Genomic DNA, 21,109 nt, shown 5'->3' with positions numbered 1-21,109 from the left:
TTCATGTTGCTTGACATCTCTGTGAATTAAAGATATTACTAATGAACAACACGATGAATCTCATTTTTCTATTGCATTGGAGCAAATTTTTTTCTTTAGTTCAAGTTATATAGTCTATGATGCTTTAAGGTAAGCAGGAACCTGAAACTAAAATGTAAAGTGGAATATGACTCTCCTCCCCACTTTTTACAGATTTGTCAAATGATTGACTGTTAGCCACATGACTCTAGTTTTTAACTTCATCCACTCTGTCTGGAATATTCTTTTTACCATCCTTTTCTTCCATGTCAGCTTATTACGAACTTTACCCAATCTTCAAGTCAATCTCCTAACACTCCCACATGCCCCCCAAATACCACCTTTACATAATGCTCTTCCTGGTCCTCTAAAAAAAGTCAAATATAATCTCTTTCTCTCCTCAGTATGCTCAGTACTTAGTTTGTACAACACATATAGTGCTTATTAAATCTGCCTTATCATCTAGTTGTATGTGAATTCCCTTAGCATCCTTTATAGCCTATAACCCTAATACAGAAAATCTAGCACAGCGCCCAGTGCTAGACTAGAGTATGGAACAAAGAATTTTACAACTGAAAAGAATGCTTGATTTAGATGCTTAATTTTACCGGTAAGGATGCTGAAGCCTAGTTTAAGAGGCAAGTCCCACTGACAGTGGGAGGCAGTTTTCTTGTTCCTCCCATTCTTGAATGCGTAGTATGAATAAAATTGTGTGTGTCCTGGAATATACAAGTAAGAGTGTCTACTTTTAAGAAATTCAGAGTCTACTGACCAGAAGAGACAACAGATTATTATAACACAGCTATTTGTAGACTCAATCAATCAGTCAATAAATTTACTATCTTTGTAGTAATATTACATGATATTTCCAATCACAAGTGTGTAGAAACAGGTTTTGTAATTCAGTTAACAAAATCACATCCCAAGCTGGCTGGTAGGAAGGGATTCAAACCTGACTTTTGCCAGCCAAGCTAGTCTCCATCAGTCTGAGAAAGAGAAAGTTCTAGTGAAAATGGAGAGGTGATGCTTTCCATCTTACTCTTTTTAGTTTCTCTCCCTTCAGTTTTTGTTGCTGCTTTTCTTTATGTGATCAGGATTTAGCTCTGAACACTCACTGACCACCTGCGATAATTTTTGTCTGGTTTGTGAATTGGCTGTACGTTCACTTTAACCGGACCAAAGAGTCTGTGGAGTTTTGGCTGGATGCACTCACTACTCATTTCACTTACTTATTTTTAAACTTAAATGTCCTTGTAATGTTAGTTTCTTTCATTCCCCTCAAGCCTGGTTTTCTGACAGGGACAGTCCTGCTTAATTCAGGGGCCAAAAGGAGTCTGATGGGATGCATGGTAAGGTTGCCTCCCAGATATGCAGGAAGCCTCACCTGGGACATCTCCGTCCATCCTGCCCACAGCATCAGGAAGAACTGCCGGTTGGGTGGTGTTAGAACGAGTTTTATTTGAAAGTGGTTCCAAAACTGGTAAGAGAGACAAAGCAGAGAAACAGGTTTTGGTAACTTCTACACCTGTTGTTTTGCCAGGATCTGTTGGTTACCTGGTACTCATCCTTTCCTAAGAGATAGGGTTTATGTGCTTTTCAGCTGTTCCTGTAGCTTAGCATTTGCAGTGTGTTGAATGCAGTTCCTAAAAACATGACAACTGTCTTATTTTTATTTTACTGTGATACTCCTTGCTTTAAGGAATACTCGTGTGTGAAAAACAGATTTATATTCTGTACACGAAAGCATTAGGACCTGGAATTGGTAAGGGTGCAGGTAACTGGGTCATCTCCTATGTTATTTCTGCAAAGGTGGACTGGCTTCCTGAAGAAGGGTTTAGCAGAGTGCACCCAAAGCCTCCTCACTGTGTGTGCGCTAGATCCAGCAATTCCACTGCTAGGAATTTATCCTGAGGAAATCACTATAAAGTGTTCAAGACACACTTACATGTTTATTTGACAGATCATTGTTTCCAATAGTGAAAAATTAGAAACATATAGGTAGATCAAAAATTGTTCCATAAAAATACAGGCACAAAAGTATAGACAGCATGATCCTATTTTTATAAAAAGTGTACAAGTATGTGCTTGTAAACAGAGAAAGCAAGATTAACTAGACACCAACATATAAATTGCTCTCTCTGGAGGGTGGGATTATTTGTGGTTTAAACTTCTTCTTGTATTTAAAATTCTGTTTTGAATTTTTTACAGTAGATACATATTATTTTTATAACCAGAAAAATGTTGAATAAGTGCATACCCATTTTAAGAACAACAAAGATCAATTAGTCTGTGACTATTTCCCAAAATTTCTTATGGGATCCACAGACATTTATGATCTTTGTTATCCAACTACGAGATAACAAAATAGTCCTAAGCATCAATATCCTATAAGTTTCCAAGACAGAAAATTTTTTTTAAGAAAAGTAACTTCTAGAATTCCCCACAAAGTTGCCACATTCTTCCCCGCCCCCCCCGAACAAGAAGTCAGGTATATGCTCTGTGGAAAATGAACAAAACATGGACTGTTTTACAGCTGTTAAAATGTTTTAGGTTCATGTATGTGCCCCAACACAGAGGGAAACCAAAGATACATTGATGAGCAAAAAATGCAAGCTGCAGAATATACTCGTATGTATTCATATATACTGGGATTTCTTTAAAAAACAGTAGTAACAATAACCCTACCTCCCCACTGCTCCCAACTGTATGGGACATTTTATTGAGAATGCATATATTTAGAGAAATGTTGATATGCCTAGAAACTGTGATGATACACACTGAGCTGTTATCAAGGTTTACCCTGGAGAGTGGGGGGGGGGGGGGGAAGGGACTGAAAGGCAGGAAACGGGTTTGTGGGAGGTGTAGGGTGAGGTTATTTACATTTTATTTTATATATTTCTATATTCTTTACGTTTCCCACCCATAATTTAAAAAACATTCAAAAAGAAATTTTAATCAATTTCAAGCAAGCTTGCAAACTTAAGAGTTAGAAGCTAGATTGTGGATTTTGCTTATTTAAAATTAAATTCCTGCATTTTTCAGAGGGTCAATGGTAATGGATAATGAAGTTTCTCCCTCTTGGTAATGATTTTGCAAACATAAAAATGGCAAATGGGCCTTTCTAACATTTCAACTCAAACATTTCAAATGTAATCTTAAAGACTTAGGCAGTTTTGCAGTAAGAGACATGATTTTGAAGTGTAGGCAGAAACTCAGTGGGCTAGTTCTCTTAACCAACAAGTTCACCAAATTCATGCTCAGGCTTGGGCACAGGCTAAAGTATGACCTGAGAAATGACTGTCTTTAATGATGTCTTGCCACATAAATACCCCTCCTCATTCTTGTCTTGGCAAACATACTCTTTCCCTTTCACAGTGTCTTTTCTATACCAAAAACAACTTTCAGAAGGAATGGAAACATATTTTCATAAATGTATAAAATGATGACTCTTTAAAATGTTATCTTCTAACCAGATTTGCTTTCTAACAGGCTAACGAATGAATAAAGCTCTAATGGTAGAATCTCACACATCTGTGTATCAAGATCTGGGGGCATATAGTCACTCACTGACTCTACTTATGTATCTGTGGCATCCTCTGCAGTGACCTAGGGTGTGACAGGCATGTTCAGACTTATAGATAATGGTATATGTCAGGACTGCACTGAAGCCAGGTTTGGAACCTTATATATGAGGTCTGACAATTAAGTTCACAAACTCATCCTAGAAAAAGTGCTACATACCTCATTGCTGATATCACTTCAGTCACCTTCGAAGTACTCCCCTTGGGAAGCTATGCACCTCGTCCACCCTTCAAAGCAATTTTGGAACTCTTTCTGGAATGGCCATCAGAGCTGTCGTTGTGTTACCCTTGATGTCCTGAATGTTATAAAAATGTCTTACTTTCAATATTTTCTTTATCTTTGGATAAAGAAAGAAGTCATTGGGGGCCAGGTCAGGTGAGTAGGGAGGGTGTTCCAATACAGTTATTTGTTTACTGGCTAACAACTCCCTGACAGTGCAGTGGGAGCTGGCCCATTGTCGTGATGCAAGAACCATGAATTGTTGATGAAAAGTTCAGGTCATTTCCATTTAACTTTATCATGTAGCCTTTTCAGCACTTCCAAATAATAAACTTGGTTAACTGTTTGTCCAGTTGGTACAAATTCATAATGAATAATCCCTCTGATATCAAAAAAGGTTAGCAACATTGTTTTCTCTCTAGATTTGGACTGATGAAATTTTTTGGTTGTGGATAATTGGCTGACTTTCATTGTGCACTTTGACGCGTTGTTTCAGGGTCATATTGTTACACCCATGTTTCATTACCAGTGATAACATAGCCCAAAACATCATCTAACCTCTCCAAAAGGTCTTGGCAAACTTTGACTCTCCTTTGCTTTTGTTCATCGGTGAGCTCCTTCGGGACCATTTTTGCACACACCTTTCTCATGCCAAGATTTTCAGTTAAGATTTTCCTAACTGTTTCTCTCTCGATATGTACTTGGTCTGCTATGCTTCTCACAGTCAGCCGATGATTTTGACATACAATTTGACGAATTTTTGCAATGTTTTTGTCAGTTCGGCTTGTTACTGGCCGCCCTGACCTCTCTTCATCAGTGATGCATTCTCGCCCCTCAGAAAAATGTTTAATCTATTTGTACACTGCTGTTCTCTTTCTGGCATTATCCCCATAAACTTGGACTAATATGTCCCTGATTTCACTTCCACTCTTGCCAAGCTTAACAAGAAATTTAATGTTTGTTTGTTGCTCTAATTCAAGCTCAGACATTCTCACAACAGCACACAGAAATACACAACAACAATAATGAACTCCACTCAGCAAGACACCACCACATGTCGACATGAACACAGCTGTGAGACACTGATATACCAAGGTTATGAAACCTCACTGAGCTGTTTGTAGTGCTGCCAATGTAAGCGCACTTAATGTCAGACCTCATATTTTCTTCACCAGGTTTGAGAAGTTTTCCATCATTATTTCTTCAGATAGATTTTCAATTCCTTGCTCTCTCTCTCTCTCTTCTCCTTCTGATAACCCCAAGATGTGAATATTGGTATGTTTGATGTTGTCCTGAGGCCTCTTAAACTTTTCTTTTTGGGGGCATTTTTTTGCTGTTTTGATGGGGTTTCCCACTGCTTTATTTTCCAAATCACTGATTTCAAACCTGGTACCCCAAGAATCCACACCAGGGTGATGTTTTTAACATTTTTAAAGCAAGAAAGATGCTTGTTTAGGAATCACATCAGTAGTCACTAATTGGGTAAATACTAAAGACACTCAAGTGTTTGAAGGGTTTGATTACTAAAAATCTTTGTTCAGATGCCACTTGGGCTCATTAAAGATGAGATTAATATACAAACCAATAGTAGTATTTAAATCCCAATCACTTCCAAGATAGGCTAAGATATATAGCTGTGAAAACATTCCACAAGTGGTTTTACTGACACTAAAAATGGTATTTAAAACAGAACCAAAAAAAGACCTCCTGCAGTCTGCTGGCCTTTCATACCAACCATCAGAGGCGGTAGTAATATAAAGTGTTGGAATTTAAAATACGAAGTCAGCACTAACTGTAAACATTTCTAAAGTGTTGCATGTAATTTCTTAAAACATAGGTAGTGAAAAAGAATTAGAATTCATATAAAATCAGAAGCTAAAAAAGCAAAAAATAGAAATATTTAGTGAATTTATTCAAATGAAGGAAGCTTAAATGATAGAGAACTGAAAATATTAGAAATCTATATACAATAGAAAGTGAATATAAATTAGCTAACTCCATGAACATTTCCAGCTAAGTATTCATACAAATACATATTCACCTTTTTCTTTCATATTGGAATAACACATACATACATGGCATGATGATTCTGGCAAAAAAACAAATCAGAAATATTAAAAATATTCTCAAGTTTTAAAGATGGCGTGGAACAGGTTTAAACAACAACATTCTATGTGAATGGAAGCCCATGATCTGATTTCACGATTTTGTCATGCCAGAAGCCTGATTGGTTTTAATTTTTTTAAAACAGATGTTGGTATCATACACATTGGCTTATTAATTAAGGCATTTTCTATACACAGTATCTCAGGGTGGACAAAAAAACTTTTAGTATTGATTATTTGTTATGATGTTTTAAACTTTCCAAGTTTTTTCAACATAAGAAAACAGCTGCACACATTTGAGTGTTTTCGTATAAAACACAATTTTTTTTAAATTAAAGTTTATTGGGGTGACAATGGTTAGTGAAGTTATATACGTTTCAGGTGTACAATTCTGTATTACATCATCTATACATCACATTGTGTGTTCACCACCCAGAGCCAGTTCTCCTTCCATCACCATATATCTGATCCCTCATCTACCATCTCCCTCCCCCATTACCCTCTGGCAACCACTAAACTAGTGTCTGTGTCTCTGAGTTTTTATAAAACACAATCTTGAAAAAAGTAATGATGATTGGTCTTTGTGGTTCCTAGTAATAAGTTGTCTTATTTTTTCACATGGTATAAGGTTTTTTCTTATGCAGAATTGCATTAAGATCCAGTAGTTCTTAAACAATGTTACCAAATAACCACATAATGCCAAATACAGCAAAAGGTGAACAATCTTCATAGGGCACTTTCCCCTCTTTAAAGTTGAAGCTGCTCCTTTCGGATATTTTTCCACTTCATTGTGAAGTAGATTGTTAGGGTTTTGTTAGTGGTTTCATTATGTGGCTAAAAAAAAAGGAGAAGAAGGAGGAGGAGGAGAAGAAGAAGAAAAAGGAGAAGGAGAAGAAGGAGAAAGAGGAGGAGGAGAAGGAGCAGGAGAAGAAGAAGGTTTTGATTTCTTTCATACTTCGCAGTTCTCCAGTGAGACATTTTGGAAATCATCTAGTCCAGGGATGTTTTGAATAACCAAATACTCTTTAGTAGATGAAGTTTCTCAATGCCACTGCAATAAATAAGCATCTACATCCTTAGCTATATTCCCAGTATATCCTGGAACCAAAGTAAGATGGTTTTCTTGTTCCCACAATCCATTTAATTGTTGTTTTAAAATCTGAATTATTTCCATCATTTATAATTTCTGTTTGAATGATAGTTCTGACCACCCCCTTTTTACAACTGCATGAAGCCAGCTTAAACCAACTATTACTCTTCAAATTTGCTTTATTTGCTTTTTTTTTTTTTTATTGGGGAAGGGGAACAGGACTTTTTTTTTTTATTGGGGAACAGTGTGTACTTCCAGGCCTTTCCTCCAAGTCAAATTGTTGTCCTTTCAATCTTAGTTGTGGAGGGTGCCATTCAGCTTCAAGTTGTTGTCCTTTCAGTCTTAGTTGTGGAGGGCGCAGCTCAGCTCCAGGTCCAGTTGCCGTTTTCTAGTTGCAGGGGGCACAGCCTACCATCCCTAGTGGGACTCGAGGAGTTGAACCGGCAACCCTGAGGTTGAGAGCACGCTGGCCCATGTGGGAACCGAACCGGCAGCCCTCGGAGCTAGGAGCACGGAGCTCCAACCGCCTGAGCTCCCGGGCCGGCCCTCAAATTTGCTTTTAAGTAGTGATTTTATTAGAGGCAACAAGTCTAGAGGCAGCCAAGTAAGATGTATTGTTTTTCTTCGTGTAAACTGTTGGTGAGCACAGGGAAGCAATTCACTGCCACTCCGAGGTCTTCTATCCTCACTAAATAAGCTACAAGTTCACTTATGCTTCTCTTTCTCCAGAAAGTTAAAGCTACATTCAATCTCAAATTCTTGCTGAACAGAAGTTGTGCCATTCTGTCATGGTCCTAAGAAACCTCAGGGAAAAATCCATTGTATTTTGATGATGCGTTTTTTTGTCTGTGAAAAATCAGAATCACTGGAGTTAAGGAAATATGTTCAACTATCATTGTGTAATTTTTCGGGCACAGCCAGTTAGTTTTCTTTATTTGTCATGTTACACCCCCATTTATAGGGGACTGCTCTTGTTTGTTTGTTTGTTTTGTTTTGTAACAAAGATTTGGAAAAGGATGATGAACTTTCTTTCTGTGATAGATCACCTTATGTAGTTTATCTGGCCTTTTCACAGCTTGTCCAACTGTTCTATCTATGCAAGCAGCCAACAGTTTTGGAGATTTCTTAACCTCTTTCAGGTTCTTATTCGTGAAATTAGAGATCCTTTTTCTAGGGAGATCAATGGAATGATCTTCAATATTGTTACAAAAGTTTTGTTTTTTAACATTGTGTGTTTCAGATGCTGTAATCTCTTGAATACCAACTTTTCATGGTATCTCGGAGCCTCAGCCCAATCCTGGCACCGATGAACTGGGCCTGGAAGCCTAGAGAGTCTCTCAGCTCCCAGGCCAAGCCCCACTCGGGGTCATTCAAATGCCTTCTAATGAAGTCTTTATTTCAGTTATCATATTTTTATTTCTGGCTGGTTCTTTTTTATGTTTTCTATCTCCATTTTTATGTTTCCTGTCTCTTTGTTGAAGTTCTCACTGAGGTCACTGAGCATCCTTAAAACCAGTGTTTTTAACTCTGCATCTGGTAGATTGCTTGTCTCCATTTTATTTAGTTCTTTATCTTGTTCTATTGTTTCATTTGGGACATGTTTCTTTGTCTCCCCATTTTGGCTGCCTCTCTGTGTTTGTTTCTGTGTATTAGGTAGAGCTGCCACATGTTGCAGTTTTGGCAGGGTGGCTTTATGTAGAAAGTATCCTGTGGGGCCCAGTGGTGCAATCTCCCTTGTCACCTGAGATGGGTACTCCAGAGGTGTCTCTTGTGTGGGTTTTGGGTGCTCTCCTGTTGTTGTTGTGTTGACTTTTGTTCAGCTGGACTTTAGGCAATTTTCAATGATGATTGTTCTATAGTTTAGTTGCAATTTTGATGAGGTAGTGAGAAGTGGCAAGCATAGCGTTTAACTACTCTGCCATCTTGACTGAAAGCTAAATTGACTTTTAAACTGTCCAAATCTCCCTTATTTGAAAAAAATAAAGTCTCAGCCCCACAAAGTCTTCATCTAGTTCTCTTTCTTCTTTACAGCCAGACATACTTTTATGGTTGTTGTGTCTGCACACCCAACAGCTACTTGTTTTCTTCCTACATTTCTCGCCATTTTTTCTGTTTCCTCTGTAGATGCTCCCTCCCCCTACTGGTCATTAAGTGTTGTTGTTCTCAAGGCTCAGTTCAGCAACTTCTTCATGGGACATTTTGTCCCTGAGGGGTCTCATCCATATCCGTGGTTCTCAAACACAAATGACTCTCAAACACACACATGAGCAGATTGGAGCCATATCTGTAGAGCTAACTGCCTTTGTGCATATCTTTCAGGATGTCTGATGCTTAGCATGTCCGTAATCCAACTCAACACCTCCCACCCATCCCCAAACTTCCAAATGTTCACCACGACACCCCTGTTATTTTTGACACCTCCCGTTTCCTCACTACCCCATATTCAACTCAAATCCATCAATTTTACCTTTTACATCTATCTCACAACTATATTTCTCTACCACCCTCATCCAAGCTATCTCCCACCTGGACCACTGCCATAGCCCTTCACTGGTCAACCTGTCTCATTCTCTAATCCCCTTTTTCCACTATGGCCAGAATAACACACTTCAAAATGGAAAATTTCAAATAATCTTATCCTGTTGACCTTTCTCCCACCTCTCAAAAATGTATTACTATCCTATTTTTCTGAGGAGAAGAAATAAATTCTAATATGGCCTAAGAGGTGACACATAGTGACTCTTAATCACTTCCTCCAGCTCATTTTTAACTATACTTTGTCCCCTAATAACACCTAGTCTTTATTTCCTCAAAGTGTAATCCTACACCCAGAATACACTGCTTGGACTCCTTCTTCACAGTCACAACTGTACTCATCCTGTAGGTTGCAGCTCAATCAGCATCTCCCCTAGGTTGTTTTCCCTCACTCCCCAGAGAAGGTCAAATCCTCCCATTACACACTTTCATAGCACCAGGTGCCTTTCTTTCATATGACTTATTGAACTTATGACTTTATTTTAATTATGAGATTAATTAATGTCTGTACCTCCTAAACAACTGAAAGTGACAAGAGGGAGGAAACCACATCTGCACGAGTTTGCCATTGCACCCCAGAGCCCAGTACACCTGAGGTGAGTGTTCCAATTCATATTAGTGGAAAGCCTCAATGGCCCATGACAGTGATTCTTACGAAAACTTTTTTATGAACCTAAAACTTAAACATGCTACCATTCCTAGAATCTCTTTAGAATACCTCCAAGTTTAATTGAGAACTAGTGCTTACACAAATGTTACATTGACATTTTAAAAAATTAAATATCCAACAGACAGTACCCCCAAGATGACTAGGTAGATGTCTAAAAGTTTATTTGTATTGTATTTGACATTATTCATACAAACAAGTTGCAAGGTTCTAACCCAGTTCACAAAATTTTATCTATCCCATGGATACTGAGAATTTTACTGATAGGAGCTTTAAGACTGATTGCACTTTTGAACTATGAATTCAGGGTACCTCTTAGTCCAGAGCATCCCTCAACTCTGAACCTTGCATCCTTAAGCCCCTCAGCCTTGAACCTTTAGCATCTTTCTTGGTCCTAAAGCTTTCTGAGCTCTGGGCAAAGTAATAGGTAAAGTATTAACAGAAGGAAAGTTCCAAAAACAAGAAGATCTGCTGGCAGCCAGAATAAAAATAGGGGAAATCTACAGAAAAGATGTCACCAGTGAGGGCAGTGGGTGATATGGACAGAGGTTGGAGGGAGAGGGCTCCAGCAGACAGAATAAATAGAGCAAGCAGGGCATGGGGAAGCAAGCTTGATACCAACGGAACATCATGAACTCCACCCCAGGAGTGCTCAGTTTTTGTACCTTTTCACCTGAAGTAAATACAATCTACCAAAAAGGTCAATCCTAAATTCAGTAGAAAAAAAAAATTAAAACTGTACCTTTGTTCCATTCTAGGTAGAAAGAGGCCAAAATAGCACAAAAACAGCTTCTTGGAGAAAATAGAAACAGAGAGAGATTGAATTTTTTTTTTTTAAATGGTTTTTAGAACTTCTATAATAGCAGCAGGCTGGAAATTTCAATTTGCTCAGTAACAATTTTGATTTCTATGAAGCCAGAAAACCTTTCCAAAAGTAATTACGAGAACACAGCAGGGGATTCAGACTTCTGGTAGCATGAACACTCGTTCAGCTGATGTGAAATTTAGTCGTTTTCATATATCTGCCAACCTTCCTGCTACCCTCCCAGCTCCACCCATTAAAGCCTAGTAACTTTAGATAAACTCTTATATCCCTGCCACTACTAGAGTATGAGTGTGTGTGTGTGTGTGTGTGTGTGTGTGTGTGTGTGTGTGTTTTGTAGACCCATGAGTGGGGGAGAAAAGGAGAAACCATTAAGGAGGAATTAATACCTCCATTGAATTTCTGTACTCTTTTGAGAGCCTGTCTCATACACATTGTGGGGACAGAGCCAGGAGTGCAGTTTCCAGGCTCTCGGCCTCATGTGGAAAAGTGCTCACTCGGGTAGTAAATGGCCATCAACTGTGATTGGATGGCCATCAGCTGTGGCTAGTTGGCCGTCAGCTGTAACCAGTGAGCCATTGGCCACTAATATAACTGCCAGCAGAAACACTAGCAGAAAAGTGGGGGGCTAGCAAGAAGATGGTGGCTGAGCTAGCAAGCGTGTGAGGGGGCAGAGCCCCAGAAAATAGTTTCCAGACTCTCAGCCTCACATAGACAGGTGCTGGTTCAGGTAGTAAATGGCCATCAACTGAGATTGCATGGCCATCAGCTGTGGCTAGTTGGCCGTCAGCTGTAACCAGTGAGCCATTGGCCACTAATATAACTGCTGTGGCTATGCTAGCAGAAAATGGGGGCTAGCAAGAAGATGGTGGCTGAGTGTGGGGGCAGAGCCCCAGAAAGTAGTTTCCAGGCTCTCGGCCTCACATAGACAGGTGCTGGCTCAGGTAGTAAATGGCCATCAACTGTGATGGGATGGCCATCAGCTGTGGCTAGCTGGCTGTCAGCTGTAACCAGTGAGCCATTGGCCACTAATATAACTGCTGTGGCTACGCTAGAAAAGGAAAGAGAGAAAGAATGGGGGCTAGCAAGAAGATGGCAGCTGGGCTGGCAAGTGTGGATGGCGGTTTGCGGACAGTGTGGATCCAGCCTCCAGTGAGAGTATAGTGCCGCCAGAGAGAATATAGTGGTATGACTCCCCCACCTATGGCTCCGTGGGTGTTCCTTTTTGGCCTCACCATATCCTGCGTTCTTATGGGGGGAGCGGGACCAGAGACCCCGCTGGGTCTCCTGCATGACAAATGGTGCAGCGAACAGGGTCTCCCGTATGACACTGAGCTAGCAAGAGTGGATTGCAGAGAGGTGGATGCCGCCAGCGAGAATATAGTGGTATGACTCCCCTACCTATGGCTCCGTGGGTGTTCCTTTTTGGCCTCACCATGTTCTGCGTTCTTATGTGGGGAGCGGGAGCAGAGACCCCGCAGGCCTCCCTGCACGACAGCGTGGATTACAGTTTAGATGGCGGATTGCAGCTAGCAAGTGGGGTTGGTTGGTGGGCAGAGAAATGGATGGCGGGTTGCGGGTCGTGTGGCTCCTGCTTCCTGTGTCTGCAACCCAGCTGCCAGCGAGACTATAGTGGTATGACTCCCCTATCTATGGCTCCATGGGTGTTCCTTTTTGGCCTCACCATATCCTGTATTCTTATGTGGGGAGTGGGAGCTGAGACCCCACATGAGTCCCTGCATGACACACATACAAACACTTTTTTCTGTAATACAATAATTGCTTTATTAGCAAGGAAAGGATCTTGTGGAATATTTTCCATTGGGGTGTTGAGTTTAGCTCTGTCCTCAGTTCATTCCTGATTCCTACACTTCTCTGTATTTCTGTCTTCTCAGTCCCAAGAGCCCAGACCAGTGTCAATTCAGGGTCCAAGCTTTCTCCTGAGAAGTCTATAATCCTCTTCTTGGTTTATTTTTCCCTATTTGACAAATGACCTGTCTTTTGGTTGATCACTATTCCAGCTGTAGCAGGCAGGTCTTCTATGGTTCTTTAAACAAATAAATAAAGTGAAGGACTCTCTGATATTTTGTCTGTCCATCTAGTTTTAAAAACTCACCTCAAGTTCTTCCTCCTTCATTAAAGTCACTCCATTTCTCACTGATTTTTCTTTCTCCTGAATTCCTAGAGAATTTTGCACCTCACAATTTGCACTTTAGAAAAAAGATAGTAATTCTAAGGTCTCTAAATATTTTAATTCTAGAGTTTCAGAAATGTGATTTAGGTCTTGTATTCACCACAGTGCTTACTCATGGTAAATCCCAGGTAAAGTAGCAGAAGTTCCTTTAAAACCACACCTGTCCTAGTTAAGAGGCTAAAGGAAGAAAGGACTTCTACATAAGGCAATTCTAGGTAACTCCCGGCCCTAAACATATTCTTTTTCTTCCTAAACCAAGAAGGTCTCTCAAGGGGCTGACGGGTGGCTCAGTTGGTTAGAAACTGAGCTCTGGGCAATGGGCCTGCCGGTTCGATTCCCACATGGGCCAGTGAGCTGCGCCCTCCACAACTAGAATGAAGTCAATGAGCTGCCGCTCAGCTCCCGGGTGGCCAGATGGCTCAGTTGGTTGGAGCGCAGGCTCTTAACCACAAGGCTGCCAGTTCGACTCCTCGACTCTCGCAAGGGATAGTGGGCTGTGCCCCCTGCAACTAACAACAGCAGCTGGACCTGGAGCTGAGCTGCGCCCTCCATAACTAAGATTGAAAGGACAACAAATTGACTTGGAAAAGTCCTGGAAGTACACACTGTTCCCCAATAAAGTCCTGTTCCCCTTCTCCAATAATGTATTTAAAAAAAAAAAAAAGGTCTCTCAAACTCTTCCTTTTCTAGTTCTAGAAGACATCACGTGATATTTTTTACATTGAGGTATAACTTACAGTAAGGTGTACTAATCTTGAATGTACAGTTCTATGATTTTTTACATAGGTATACACCCATGTAACTACTTTCAACATCAAAATATAGAACATTTCTAGTACGCCAGCAAACTCCTTCCCAGTCAATACCCACTCAAATAGTAACCAGTCTTCCAACTTCTATCACCATAGGTTAGTTAAGCTTCCTTTTGGATTTTGTATACGTGGAATCATACAGTTATATATCTGGCCTCTTTCTGCCACCATTCTGACTATGGAATTTATCCACATTGTTATACATAGCAGTGTGGTGTTCGTTTCATTACTGTACAGTATTCTATTGTGCAAATATACTACACTTTAATTATCCTACTATTATTAGATGTTTCGCTTGTTTCTTGTTTTGGCTATTATGATCAAATATGCTATAAACATTCTTGTGCATAACTTTTGGTGGATATAAGACTCATTACTGCTGGGAATAGACCCACAAGTGGCCTTTCTGGGTCAAATGGTATATGACCTTAAACTTTGGTAGGTACTGTCAACAAATTTTCCAAAGAGACTACCAATTTACACTCTCAGCAACCAATGCAAAAGAGGTTCTGTTGCAATATCACAGCTTTTTGCACCCTTTTGTAGTGTTTTTAGTCAACTGGACATGGCCAATTGCACAATAAGCAACTCTGTACTTTTCTGATTTTTTTCATAATATAAGCATATCGATAGCCCAAGTGAACTGGCACTCAAAAGTGTGGTATGAGGACCAGACGCAGCCCAAAAGTGAATCTAAATCAGGTGGGAAAGGAGAACAGACAGTAACAAGTCTGTTATTTACTATTGGCTAAGGGTGAAGCAAATATCTGAGAGAGGAGCTATAGTTAGCTGATAAAAGAACAGCTCTCCCCAGAGTCCATATTTTATTGCTGGAAGTGGTATGGTTGTGCATTTATTACAAATTTAACAAATTCTGTATAAGCTTCACCTAGGGAAAGGAAGCAGGAAACCACAGGAAGAAACTGACCCTGGCACGCACAATTGCTGAGGGAACCCACATCAACTGCCAACAGGAACCTGGACCTCTGTTTAGAAATAAGAGAACTCCAGGCTGGTGGAGGAATCTCTAGACATGTAAGGAAGATTCTCTATCAGAAATAATAATAAACTGAGGAATTAGAGCAAAGATATCCCACCTCAAGATGAACGTAGTAAAGGAAACGAGAACTTAAAATTTTTTTATTAGTGGTATCGAGGTATAAAAATTCTCATTTTAATAGTAGGAACCTGAGTTCAATCCACTGAATTCTCTTAAGGAGAGAACAGGTTTGGCAATACCTTTTGGACTTGAGTATGGACAGAGAAACAAAGAAAACTTTAGAATTCAGGTGAATGGAGTCCTGGTATGAGCACAAACAGGAAAAGAGTGGAAGGTGAGACAAAAGGCAGGCTTATGACAGGACAGGAGGGGCCCTGCTGAGAAAGAGGGTAGTGAGAAGTCCCTGGTTGGGCAACCGTATGTGCTCTTTGGAGGGGGAGGGCTGTGATATCACCCCTTCTCACAACTTCAGGAAAGAAAGCCCCACACAAAGCGAATAGCGAATAGGAAACACAAGGGAAAAAGAAGTGTTCCGTTTCTGAGCAGGATGGGCTGAAAGAAAGAGTGAGATCAGGAAATTATTGGTCAAAGAAAAGTGGACCTAGAGTCAGTTCTCCTTACATACCATACATTTGAATCCTTTTACCCTTATCTGACTGACTCTGGGTGGTGAACACACTACATGGTATATAGATGATATATTACAGAATTGTACACTTGAAACCTATGTAACTTGACTAACAATTGTCACCCCAATAAGCTTTAATTTAAAAAGAAAAAAAAGAAAAGAAAAGTGGACCTAGAGGGGACCATAAATACAAAACTCTTCAAAATTAAAAACAACAACAAAAACCCAAAAAAAACACAATAAACAGGGGGAGGCATTAAATTTCCCATCAGGTATAGGATTATGAGTTAGACATTTTAGACATTTTATTTAAATCTCCAAGGACAGGGTGACCTTCAGGAAAAGATGAAGCATGAGATGAAGCATGAGCTATGAAAAAGGGACAATCAGACAACAAAAAGTTTTTAGAAAATAAACCCCAAGTACAAAAACAACAAAATCAGTAGAGGCCTTAAGAAACAGAATAATATGCCCCCAAATCTGGAATCTGTAAATTAGGAAATCAATTTAAAGAATCTAAAAAAAAAACCCCAAAAAACTGGGAGGCCGGGGTGGGGGAAGGGAGAGAGAGAGATATTTTATGGGGGGGAAAAACAGGAAGAAAAATATATAACTAATTTCTGTATAATAAAAATTCCAGAAAAGAGAAGAAATGATTAAAGAAATAAGAGACCTTTTTCTCAGCTGAAGAAAAACTTGATTTCATGTTTAGAGGATCTAGTGATTGTTGGGCAGGAATATTGAAAAAAAATGTATGATAGATAATATGATGAAATTTATAAATGACACCCAAAATCCTACAAGATATCTTACAAGCTTCCAGACTACTCCCTACCTCACCCTCCAACATCCACCAAAAGACTCCCCATATCAGGTGCCCATCAGGTAAAAGAAACCTGCTGACATCTGCCCTCTCTTTTGTCAACTAAATGCCAGGGGACAATGGACTGATGTTCACAAATTCTGAGGAGGAATTCTATAGCCTAAACGTGATTCAAGCAGGGCTGTAAAATACAGCTCTTTTCAGACTTGCAAGGACTCAGAATACACAGATTTCAACTGTGCCCTCAGAAAACCAGCTCCATGGCACACTAATCCTCTTTGGCTCAAACTGGTGAAAATTGCTGGAACACAGCTCCATCTCCTGGAGGCCTCCAGCCTTCCTAGTGGGTGAGTTTTATGCTCCCACTCTCACCCACACAATACCCATTTTCGCTAGGCCTCTAAACATTGTCATCACAAAAACCTCTCTGAGATAATGACCTCTTCTAGCAACCTCTCTCCTTCTTTTGTTTCCCATTTGCAAAGTTTCTTGTTACCCTTAGGCCTCCTCTCCACTTCCTAACTTTATTCCTCCCCGTGGCTATCTGGCTTCTTCCACCAATCCCTTGGAATCCCAGGCTGTGGCTGGCCTGGACACCGTTGTGGATGGAAAAGGGGTCACATATTAAACCTGACAAGCTCAGGAGACTGAAAATAACTACATAGGATGATGTGAACATAAAAAATTTCATAACTAAGTGGGACATGGCGGGAAGTCACATCTTTAGCTTCCTTCATAAAGTTAATCTGTGCCTTTAAGTGGGCCTGTCTGTTGTCTTTTTGCACCCAAGATAACATCTTTGGAATGTCAGTAATCCTTTTTCCAGACCAGAGCTGGAAACTGCAAAATCCCTCATTATTATGCTTGTCTCCTGATTACCATTTCCATGTGCTGTAAAAAGCAAACAGTTAACTGTCCTGCACCCGCCTGTGTAGAAGAAGTACTTGTCTCTCCAATTTATTTTTAGCCAATCCCAGGGGTTTCCCCACTTTGCTTTCTTCCACTCCCTTAATCACCAGTGGATTTCATGTAACCTTCCTCCTTCAATTTTATGTAGGCATCTACATAATCCCTGAGGTGGTGTCCCTAATGAGACAAGTGTCCATTGGATACCCTACAAAATCTTTACAACATTATTGATTACATTCCCCAAATAAATCTTCAAAACCCCGTGGCCATCTTGTGGTTACTGACTGCTTTCTAATGCCCTCACCTCCCCTCTTATCCCCACCCCTGCCCCCATCTAGCAACCCTCAGTTTTTCCTCTATGTCTCCAAAACTATTTCTGATTAGTTCATTCACTTATTCTTTTCTTTAGATTCCACATATAAGTGAGATCATATGGTATTTGTCTTTCTCTGTCTGACTTATTTCACTTAACATAATGTTCTCTAGGTCCATCCATGTTGTTGCAAATAGTAAGATTTCTTTCTTCTTTATGGCTGCGTAATATTCCATTGTATAAATGTACCACTGTTTCTTAATCCAGTCATCTACTGATGGGTATTTTGGTTGTTTCCATCTCTTGGCTATTGTGTATAGTGCTGCAATAAACATAGCAGAGCATAAAGTTTTTTGAATTAGAGTTTTGGATTTCTCCGGATAGATACCTAGGAGTAGAATTGCTGGATCATAAGGTAGTTCCATTTTCAGATTTTTGAGATACCTCCATACTGTTTTCCATAGTGGCTGCACCAATCTGCAATCCCACCAACAGTGCACAAGGATTCCCTTTTCTCCACATCCACACCAGCACTTGTTGTTTGTTGATTTATTAATGATAGCCATTTTGACTGGGGTGAGGTGGTATCTCATTGTGGTTTTTATTTGCATTTCTCTAATGATTAGTGAGTTTGAGCAGTTTTTCATATGTCTGTTTGTCATCTGTATGTCCTTTTTAGAAAAATGTCTCTTCATATCCTCTGCCCATTTTTTAATTGGGTTGTTTGTTTTCTTGGAGTTGAGTTGAGTGAGTTTTTTATAAATTTGTGATATTAACCCCTTATTGGATATATCATTGGCAAATATCTTTTCCCATTCAGTAGGATCCCTTTTTGTTTTATTGATGGTTTCCTTTGCTGTGAAAAAAATTTTACTTTGATGTAATCCCACATGTTTATTTTTTCTCTTACTTCCCTTGCACGAGGGGATATATCAGTAAAAATCTTACTCCGGGTAATGTCTGTAAAGTTTCTTCCTATATTTTCTTCTAGGAATTTTATGGTTTCAGATCTCACACTTAAGTCTTTAAGCCATTTTGAATTTATTTTTGTGTATGGTATAAGGAGGTAGTCCAGCTTCATTTTTTTCATGTGTCTGTCCAGGTTTCCCAGCACCATTTATTGAATAGACTGTCTTTACCACACCGTACATTCTTGCTTCCATTGTCGTAGATTAAATGGCCATATAGGCATGGATTTCTTTCTGGGCTCTCTATTCTGTTCCATTGATCTATGTGTCTGTTGTTATGCCAGTATCATGCTGTTTTGATTACTGTAGCCTTGTAGTATAATTTGATGTCAGGTATCGTTATACCTCCCACTTTGTTCTTATTTCTCAAGATTGGTGAGGCTATCCGCAGTCTTTTATGGTCCCACATAAATTTTAGGATTATATGTTCTATTTCTGTGAAAAACGTCATTGGTAGTTTGATAGGAATTGCGTTGAATATGTATATTGCCTTAGGCAGTATGGACATTTTAACTATGTTAATTCTTCCTATTCATGAACATGGTATGTGTTCCATCTATTTGTATCTTCTTTCATTTCTTTCTTCAGTGTCTTATAATTTTCTAAGTACAGATCTTTTACTTCTTTGGTTAAATTTATTCCCAGGTATTTTATAGTCTTTGAAGCAATTGTAAATGGGATTTTAAAAAATTTTCTCCTTCTGATGTTTTATTATTGTTATATACAAATGCAACTGATTTCTGAATATTAATTTTGTATCCTGCTACTTTACTAAATTCATCTATCAGCTCTAATAGTTTCTTGGTGGAGTCTTTAGGGTTCTCTCTATATAGTATCATGTCATCTGCATATAATGACAATTTTACTTCCTCCTTACCGATTTGGATGCCTTTTATTTCTTTTTCTTGTCTGATTGCTGTGGCTAGAACTTCCAGCAGTATGTTGAATAGAAGTGGAGAAAGTGGGCAACCTTGCCTTGTTCCTGATCTTAAGGGGAATGGTTTTAGCTTTTCCCCGTTGACTATGATGTTAGCTGTGAGTTTATCATATACGGCCTTTATTATGTTGAGATATGATCCCTCTATTCCCACTTTCTTAAGGGTTTTTATCATAAATGGTTTCTGGATTTTGTCAAATGCTTTTTCTGCATCTATTGATATGATCATGTGATTTTTATTTTTCATTTTGTTAATGTGATGTATCACATTAATTGATTTGTGGATGTTGAACCACCCTTGCATACCAGGGATGAATCCCACTTGATCATGGTGTATGATCTTTTTGATGTATTGCTGAATTCTGTTTGCTAATATTTTGTTGAGGAGTTTTGAATCTATGTTCATTAGAGATATCAGCCTGTAGTTTTCTTTTTTTGTGGTGTCTTTGTCTGATTTAGGGATCAGGGTGCTAGTAGCTTCATAAAAAGTGTTTGGGAGCCTTCCCTCCTTCTGGATTTTTTGGAAGAGCTTGAGGAGAATAGGTGATAATTCTTTTTTGAACGTTTTGTAAAATTCACCTGTAAAGCCATCTGGTCCAGGGCTTTTGTTTGTTGGGAGATTGTTGATTACTGATTCAATTTCCCTGGTGGTAATCAGTCCATTCAGGTTTTCTGTTTCTTTTTGAGTTAGCCTTGGAAGGTTGTATGCCTCTAGAAAATTGTCCATTTCTTCCAGATTGTCAAATTTGTTGGCATATAGTTGCTCATAGTCATTTCTTAAAATTTTTTGTACTTCTGTGGTGTGTGTTGTGACTTCTCCTCTTTCATTTCTGATTTTATTAATTTGGGTCCTCTCTCTCTCTTTTTTTTTTTAATGAGTCTGGCTAAAGGTTTGTCGATTTTGTTTATCTTCTCTAAGAACGAACTCTTGGATTCATTGATCTTTTGTATTGTTTTTCTGGTTTCTATTTCATTTATTTCCGCTCTGATCTTTATTATCTCCTTCCTGTACTCCCGTTGGGCTTATTTTGTTGTTCTTTTTCCAGATCCCTTAAGTGTGAAGATAAACTATTGATTAGTGATTTTTCTTGTTTTATAGGTAGGCCTGCAATGCTATGAATTTCCCTCTTAGGACTGCTTTCGCTACATCCCATAGATTTTGGGTCTTTGTGTTTTCATTTTCATTTGTCTTGAGATATCTTTTGATTTCTTCCTTGATCTCCTGGTTGACCCACTCATTATTTAGTAACATGTCATTCAGCCTCCATGAATTTGTGTGTCTTCCAGATTTTTTCCTGTAGTTCATTTCTAATTTCATAGCACTGTGGTCAGAGAAGACAATTGGTATGATTTCAATTTTTTAAATTTACCAAGACTTGTTTTGTGGCCTAACATGTGGTCTAGCTTGGAAAATGTTCCATGTGCACTTGAGAAGAACGTATATTCTGCAGCTTTGGGGTGAAATGCTCTGAAAATATCGATTAAA

General features: G+C 39.2%; 1 pseudogene; it reads right to left on the bottom strand.

The window, feature by feature from the left end:
- Positions 1–6,966: 6,966 nt before the first annotated feature.
- On the bottom strand, positions 6,967–9,555 carry LOC109437525 (KATNB1-like protein 1; annotated as a pseudogene).
- Positions 9,556–21,109: the final 11,554 nt, after the last annotated feature.

The sequence above is a fragment of the Rhinolophus sinicus genome, chromosome 7 (genome assembly GCF_057876585.1).
Source record: "Rhinolophus sinicus isolate RSI-liver-muscle chromosome 7, RSI-T2T, whole genome shotgun sequence".
Taxonomy (NCBI): Eukaryota; Metazoa; Chordata; class Mammalia; order Chiroptera; family Rhinolophidae; genus Rhinolophus; species Rhinolophus sinicus.
This window is presented reverse-complemented; position numbering and strand designations above follow the sequence as displayed.